We start from the raw sequence: 8,697 nt of genomic DNA, 5'->3' as shown, positions 1-8,697 counted from the left end.
GACAAGTGGCATGAGGAGGGAGAATCCGCCTGGGAGAGGAACATGGAGTCCTTCCCCTGGGCAGGGAGGCCAGCAGTGATGGTGGCGCAGTGGGGGCCCAAGTGTGCCCTGATGGTAAATTCCCCATGGAGCACACCAACAGTTGCTGACCTACATGTAAAAGTTTGCTCTTTGATTCCTTTGCTAGGGCTTCACTCGGGCACACAACTTCATGTTTGCTATTTGTTTTTTGTTTGTTTGTTTTTTGAGAAGGAGTCTCGCTCTGTCGCTCAGGCTGGAGTGCAGTGGCACGATCTTGGTTCACTACAAGTTCTGCTTCCTAGATTCACGCCGTTATCCTGCCTCAGCCTCCCAAGTAGCTGGGACTACAGGCGCCCGCCACCACGCCTGGCTAATTTTTTTTACTTTCAGTAGAGACAGGGTTTCACCGTGTTAGCCAGGATGGTCTCAATCTCCTAACCTTGTGATCTGCCTGCCTCAGACTTCCAAAGTGCCGGGATTACAGCCATGAGCCACCGCGCCCAGCCCGCTGATACTTGTTATGCAATCAACTAATGACAAAAGAGTGCGGAGGCATGATGAGTGTTACATCTGCCAACTGCTGGGTTGTCTGAATAGATTCTCAAGTGACCATCTGAGGGCCACTCAGAAGTTTCAGTAGTGCCAGAAGGTCTTGACCTATTATTTTTAAATCAAGTAATTCTTAGGTTTTATAAAATAATTCAAACTAGGAAAAAAACAAGTCCTGGATAATCATTTTGTAGCAGCATCACTGCCAACCCCTTTGCAATGACAACTTCCCAGAAGCTCTTATCTGCCCCCAAATTACTCTTATCTGCCCAAAAGTAAAGAAAGTTTCAATTCAGCAAGTCAGAGCAATTCACAGAGAAGAAGCAATGCCCTGACCTCTGGCATAGAAAACTAGAAGTTGGTCCTTCTCCATTTCTTCTGTTAACCAGGATTCTCTTGGCATTTAATTTTACAAGGGCCACAGACAACTCCAGGGATCTCAATGCAATCCTGCTTCTGGACGGGACAGAGAAGGCATCAGCCGCACAGAGGAGAAAATCACAGCTGTCCTTTCATTCTGTTCAAGCACACATGAAGCTCCTAGATTCATCCACTGCGTGCCAAACACCTGGGACAGTCAGAGAAGAATAAGAATGATGCCAGCCTTCTAAGAGCTGGCAGAACAGTGAGAGGGCAGGCTCAAGACATGGCACAGTCAAACACAGACAGAAAGCTATGGTATCTCAGAGGAAGATGGCGAGATCTGGAAAGCTCCCAGAGAAGACGGGACTGGAGCTGGGCTGCTTAGCACTGAAACAGTGGATTTGGGGAGAATATTTGCATGCAAGTAAAACATGCAAAACATGTTCAAATAATAACCAAATGTGGTAGAAATGTGGAGTGAGAAATATTGAAATGTCCACAGCTCAGGAAAAAATGTTTTCCAGCCAGCATCCCTGACCCTCCCCCCATTCCCAGGTCTAGGGCATCTAGAGCACCAAAATTACCTGCAACTCTCATCTTCCCTGGCTCCTCCTTACTTCACTTTTGATCCAAAAGTACATACCGGCCTCATCTCACCATTTAAAAAGCCATTTTCAGGCCCCTGTCAGTGGCTCGATTGACATACTGCAAGATAATGTAGTTTTTCCTGAAGTCAGAACAAGTTATCAAGTAAGTTCAGAGTTAAGTCCTGAACTGCAGAGGGAAAGTGTGCTGATCCAGGCAGAGTTGTCTAAATGAAAACGCTGGTCACCTTCCTCTGGGTCCCATATTGAGCTCGAGTTGGAAGAGGTGAGTCCTCTCTCAAAATGGAGGTCAAACCGCCGCCCGGTGCCCCCCAGCCCCACTCGCCCCCAGCCCGACTCGCCCCCAGACCGACTCGCCGCCAGGGGGAGGAGGGCCATGATCCAAAGGAACCAGAGCAGTTGAGAAAACTGTTTATTGGTGGTCTGAGCTTTGAAACTACAGATGATAGTTTAAGAGAACATTTTGAGAAATGGGGCACACTCACAGATTGTGTGGTAATGACAGACTCCCAAACAAAACGTTCCAGGGGATTTGGTTTTGTGACTTATTCTTGTGTTAAAGAGGTGGATGCAGCAATGTGTGCTCGACCACACAAGGTTGATGGGCGTGTAGTGGAACCAAAGAGAGCTGTTTCTAGAGAGGATTCTGTAAAGCCTGGTGCCCATCTAACAGTGAAGAACATTTTTGTTGGTGGTATTAAAGAAAATACAGAAGAATATAATTTGAGAGACTACTTTGAAAAGTATGGCAAGATTGAAACCATAGAAGTTATGGAAGACAGGCAGAGTGGAAAAAAGAGAGGATTTGCTTTTGTAACTTTTAATGATCATGATACAGCTGATAAAATTTTTGTTCAGAAATACCACACTATTAATGGGCATAATTGTGATGTGAAAAAGGCCCTTTCTAAACAAGAGATGCAGTCTGCTGGATCACAGAGGGGTCGTGGAGGTGGATCTGGCAATTTTATGGGTCATGGAGGAAACTTTGGAAGTGGTGGAGGTAATTTTGGCTGTGGTGGAAACTTTGGTGGAAGAGGAGGCTATGGTGGTGGAGGTGGGGGCAGGAGATGTAGTTATGGAGGAGGTGATGTGGATATAATGGATTTGGAGGTAATGGTGGCAACTATGGCGGTGGTCCTGTTTATAGTAGTAAAGGGGCCTATGGTGGTGGTGGACCAGGATATGGAAACCAAGGTGGTGGAGGATATGATGGTTACCATGAAGGACGGAATGTTGGCGGTGGGAACTATGGTGGTGGTGGGAACTATAATGATTTTGGAAATTATAGTGGACAACAGCAATCAAATTATGGACCCATGAATGGGGGTAGTTTTGGTAGAAGAAGCTCAGGCAATCCCTATGGTGGTGGTTATGGATCTGGTGGTGGAAGTGGTGGATATGGTAGCAGGAGGTTCTTAAAACAGCAGAAAAGGGCTACAACTCTTAGAAGGAGAGAGATCAAGGAGTTGTCAGGAAAGCTGCAGGTTACTTTGAGACAGTTGCCCCAAATGCATTAGAGGAATTGTAGAAATCTGCCACAGAAGAAACAATGATCCATAGTCAGAAAAGTTACTGCAGCTTAAACAGGAAACTCTTCTTGTTCAGGACTGTCATAGCCACAGTTTGCACAAAGTGCAGCTATTGATTAATGCAATGTGGTGTCAATTCGATGTACATTCCAGAGGACTTTCTGTTGTAGCTTTGTCTTTTTCTTTTTCTTTTTCTTTTCATTACATCAGGTATATTGCCCTGTAAATTGTGGTAGTGGTACCAGAAATAAAAAATTAAGGAATTTTTAACATTTTGTTATTTGTTTAGTTCAGTTTTTCTACATTTTAGTGCAGAAACTTTAACAAATTGCAGTTTTGAAGGTGTTTCCTTGTGAGTTAACAAGTAAAGATCATTGTTAATCACTATTTTGTATGAATTTTGCTAAAGTTAACTGTAAAGAGACAACTGCACTTGCAGGTTAAGGGGAATCTATTCTCCCCATTTCCAAACCATGGTATGAATGGGCGCCGACATGTGGAGAGAATAGATAATTTGTGTGTTTGCAATGTGTGTTTTAGATAAATAGGATTGGGTATTTAAATTAGCATTTGTGAATTTAACAGCATTAAGATTACCTTCAAATGAAAAAAATCTCAAAATTTCTAATTGGTTTTTGTGCATTTTCATTTAAAATGTAATCACATGATTTTAGTGTGTTAGACTTGCTGAGTCCTAGCTGTGTTTAGAACATCTCCATCTACATTTACCTTGGTCAAATTTGAACTGCTGCCATAGGTTTTGGGTGTAAAGAATGCTTCTGCCCTCCATTTAAATTCTGAAAAGGGATAGTGGATGTTTTCCCTCTCCTGCGTTAGAAACCATTCTTAACAGCTTTTCAAAATATGGAACCATTAAGCCTGCTATATCTGAGCAAATTAGTAGGTACTTTTCTTTTCTTTTTTAAAGCACATGAGGCCCATAAATCTTGAGTTATTTTCCTTAATTTAAATTTTTTTTGATACAAGTTTTCAGAGCAAGAGAATAAAAACCATGCGTTATTAAACCCCTAACCGGCTGGCATGCTTTCCTGTTTGTACTCTATATATTTTGCTGGATGAAACCAAGGATGGTTTAGGTATAATTGTCCAAAATAACCTAACTGCAGCAGAAATGTGGCACAGTTGCTTAGTACAGGCTTCTCACTTCCTACAGACCTGAATTCAAATTTGGATAGTCTGAGTTCTTAAATTCCCAAAGAACACATTGTTATTTATTGTGTATATTTCAACATAAATCATATTGTTACCAATTTGTTTGGAAGGCCCTGGTTGAGAAGAGTTTTGGATAATAAGGTTATACCAATGTCTACTGTGCTTACAATTTCATTCGAGCCCTGAGTATGTGCCCTGCTGTTACTCTTTCTTTGGTAATTGAACGTTGAGTTCAATTATTTCTTTTTGTTTTAAGAAGTACTAAGCAAACAAGCAATAAAAAGGGAAATGGGGCATGCTAGTGTTTGAATATGCTCTCTTCTTTCTCTAATTCTGTGCCTCTGTGCGTTAATATTTGGATGCATGCAATGCCAGCATGGAAATTGGCCTTCACACGTACTGCAGTTTTCTAGAAACACTCACAAACCAATAAATGTAACAGACATTCCATTTTTTAATGGGCATATATGTGAAAAGCAATGTAGAAAATAGGCTAGCATTAGAAAATGGTTAAGTCCTTAATAACTTCAAGTGTAGTTATATAATGGACACTGTCAATGTTCATTACTTAAACCTGGCTACCTGGTCAAAATAATGCTTGGAAAATATTAAAATTGAGCTAAATTGTCTCAGGTTCTTTTATTCATATAAATTAAGTTTAAAGGAATGGGGGAGATTAAAAAAAAATAACGCTGGCCAGAGGCCCTCAAGATCCTGCACAGGCGTTTCAGAAAGGCGGAAGGATTGTGATGGGACTCTTACACCCGGAACAGCTCTCCTAAGAGCTCCCCTCCGGTGAGGCAAGCATGATGAAAAGATTACTATAATTCATTCCTTTTTTTAAGTAAAGCAAACACATTAAAATAAGTTCTACATAATTCACAACAAAACAGAATTGCTGGGACAGAGATGCCTGTGGACATGGTATTTTAGCAAGAAATTTGCCAAATAATGAATTTAATTTTATGCTCCAGTAAATGCTTTTGTTTTCTTTTCAAAGAACAGGCTATTTCCCTAGCGATTTCCGAAACACTATCTCAGCTAAGTTTCTTTTAGTTTAGTAACAAGTTAATGTTGTGTTCCCTGGTTTTTTAAGTTTTTTTGAAGGTGCAGCTGTCAATACATGTATTGCTAAATGAACTGCATGTTTAAAAAATAATTTACATCAAAAAACCAGAATGTCTTGATTACCTGGAGGAGGAATGCATACAACTGCTATATTTATCACTATCAATGTTTGAATAACTAACTTTAATGTCTTAAATTATTATGTTAGATTGGTTTTACAAGAAGTTCAAAGCATACAACTTATTCCCCAAAGTGGGTGTTACATGTAGATAATATTTTATTTTCCCTCCATTTTCCTGTAGAAAAATTGTTCTAAATTCATTACAGAAAGTTATATGCCATTTAACTACCTGAAAGGTGATGTTATTGTGACAATTTTTGTAAATATTTCTAAAATGCCCAGAATTATACTGTATGAATACATCATTATTTATGGCATGTGATAATAGAAATGTTTTATTTGCATCATTTAGATTGGGTTTGTCTGCAAGTAACAGAGGACCTAACAGTGCTGGCTTATTTGTCTGCAGCGATGTGGGGGAAGAAGCCCACAGCTGATCTAGCGGCTCAACACCAGCTCCAAGACCAGTCCCCATAAGTAGTCCTGCCCCACCTCGTCCTCAGGGTGAGGCTCCCGTGCTGGGATCACAGGATAGCTGCCGTGCTCCCACCGTGTCCAGGGTCCAAGATGGGAGGAAGAAGATGGACGGCAGGGGAGGGACAGAGGCCAAAGGCACAAGCCAGCATTGTCAGATCACCAAAAAGATTTTTTTGCTTTAAGCCCCACCCCTAGTGACTTCTGATTCTGTCCAAACACCCAAAATTGGGTCATATGTCCCCCCTTAGCTAACAGGATATCTGTAGAGTTAGATACTTTTCAGTAGGTATTGACATACAAGAGTACTATTAGGAAGTAGATAATGAACACTGACTAAGCAATTAGCTGTTTCTGCCACAGTGTTGAGATTTTACTGACTTTTATTGCTTGTGGTAGAACCTTACATTGAATGGACTGGTTCTAGATTTCTTCTATTTCATATACACAGGAAGGATACTTCCACACTCCCATGAAGTCAGGCACAACCAGTGCTTGCCTGCAGCTAATGAAGGGTGAGCAGAAACGATGTGTGTAGCTCCCAGGCTGAAGCACCCAGCTGCAGTGCTTGACTGAGCCCTGCCTTCCCCACCACAGCAATCATGGAAACAGTTGTCAAGATGGAGCGGTCTTAGAGTGATAAATACAAACCAAGCTCTCCCACAACCCACACTAGATGGAGCACTTGAGGAGAAAGCAAACCTTTGTTCTTTTAGCTCCTAGGACTTGGGGCTTGTTTGTTACTCTCAAACCTGACCTATCCTGACTGGTACAAATTGGTAGTAGTGTCCTCAATTAAATGTATGTATATGTTTGTTTAATAAATAAGTGGGGATATATTAAAATGTAGCATATGTTTAAAAGCCAATAGCATTTCTTTAAATATAAAGTGTTGAAAAATAAATGATCCACCCGTTTTTCACAGTTTATGTCCTGGAATGACACCGGTTTGAATGCAGAGATAAGTGTAGGGGCATGAGGAGGAGGAAGCTTTGAGGAGTTAAAGTGGCTCTTTGAAGAGGATATGGAAGATGAGGACCCCTACTAAGGAAGGTCCCTATTGATGGGGGGCAGTTATCCACCATGGAGAAGATGGGCCCTCCTCCATCCTAATAAGCCCTAATAAACTGATTTTTACTGTTTGTTTTGAAATAATTTTAGACTTACAAAAATGTCACACCAATAGTCCAAAGAATCCTCCCTCGACTTCATTCAATGCACTGTCTCCTGCTTTTCCTCCTGCTGATCAGGAAATGTCTCTGCTTTCTTGGCAAACTCATCCTTCTTTACATACAGTTGGAATGTTAGAGCTCCTCAAGGTGGCCCCCAGGCCCCCTTCTCTGCGCCATCTGCACTCTGTCCTCAGAAGAACTCGTGTGCACCCAGGGCTTCGGTTACCGCACAGCATGGTAGTGACTCTCAAACATGTCCCTTGAGCCAGACCACTCCTCACATTTCCACGCTTTTGTCTGCATATTGTCCTTGGTATATCTAGTAATATCCAATTCTATATTTGATATTCACTCTTCTCTGGCTCAAATGAACCTCACAGTAAAGTCCCAAACAGGATTTGTTCTTTTCCCCATCTACCCACACCAGGCCTTCCTGTCTGCTGGTGTTTTCTGTTTCACTGAATGATACTAGTGAGCATCGAAGGGTGGAAGCCATGGATCTCTCAGTGCTGCTCAGCATCTCTCCAACTTATCTTTCATATTCTACAACGAATGTCCCTTTTCTGGGGAAGCCCTTCCTGACCTACCAGACAGACCTAAAACTGCCCATGTCACCTTCACTGCACTTATGATACTTAGGATTTTATAATTGTTTGTATAGTCACTTAATATTTGTCTCCTCAGTTAGGCCAGCCATCAGCTCGTTGAGAGTGGGACTGCTCTCTGATTCGAGGTGGGGTCCCCACCTCCTAACTCATGAGCTCAGTGTTCAGTAGGTGTCTATTGAATGAATATATGATGGACACCTTTCTAACATATGACTTTGCTCCTGAAAGTTCTGGATTCCCTTCCTCTCCTTGGTGGATCACTTAAGAGAGGGAAGATCAGTTCACTTCTTCTTTGCTGAATCACCTCTAAGTATTCTCAAGAGATTTCATAAGGTCAGACAAAATCAACTTCTCAAGTTCAAGCCAGAACTCTTTTTTACATTACCAGTATTTCAGAAATCGAGGTCCTCATTTGGTAAAAGACAAAGAGAACTCATCCTTTTCCAAGCCAACAGTGGACATAGCAGAGCATGAATACATTTGGCCAAAGCGCATCCTAGGATGGGGGCTCAGCACACACAAAGGCCCTGAGGTCGGAGCCTGCCTGGTATTTGCAGGAAGAGCAAGGCCTCCAGAGTCAGGAGTGGAGTGGGTAGGGAGGAGAGGCTTTTACAACACGAGAAGTCCATGGGGCTATTTAAGAGCACCAGCAGAGGAGGTACAGGACTGAATGTATGTTTTAAAAGTCTCACCATAGCTACTGTGTAGAGAAGACATTGCAGGGTCAGACTGTGAGGGAAGAATTGGGAGATAGTGCTACTGCCTCTCATCTGCTACTCTCTGGCTCGCCTGAACAGATCTAGAAAGAGAGGGTTTGTGGGGAAATCAGGTGGAGGAAAGAGGTCAGGGAAACAGTACAGGGAGCAGTTCTCTGGTCAATGCCAACAGTCGTTCCCTTGCCAGGCATGGCAGGGCTTGGTCATGGCCTGGGTTTTGAGCCATGACAGAGGAAGGTACTGGCCTTTGAACGAGGCTGATGGATTTGCTCCATCTTGGGCTGGGAGAGAATGA

At 42.3% G+C, this 8,697-nt stretch overlaps 1 pseudogene; it reads left to right on the top strand.

The window, feature by feature from the left end:
* Positions 1–1,820: 1,820 nt before the first annotated feature.
* LOC102121712 (heterogeneous nuclear ribonucleoprotein A3 pseudogene) lies at positions 1,821–4,890 on the top strand (annotated as a pseudogene).
* The last annotated feature ends 3,807 nt before the right edge of the window (positions 4,891–8,697 follow it).

This window comes from Macaca fascicularis, chromosome 9 (genome assembly GCF_037993035.2).
Source record: "Macaca fascicularis isolate 582-1 chromosome 9, T2T-MFA8v1.1".
NCBI lineage: Eukaryota > Metazoa > Chordata > Mammalia > Primates > Cercopithecidae > Macaca > Macaca fascicularis.
Note: the sequence above shows the minus strand (reverse complement) of the source record. Positions and strands in the feature narration are given on the sequence as shown.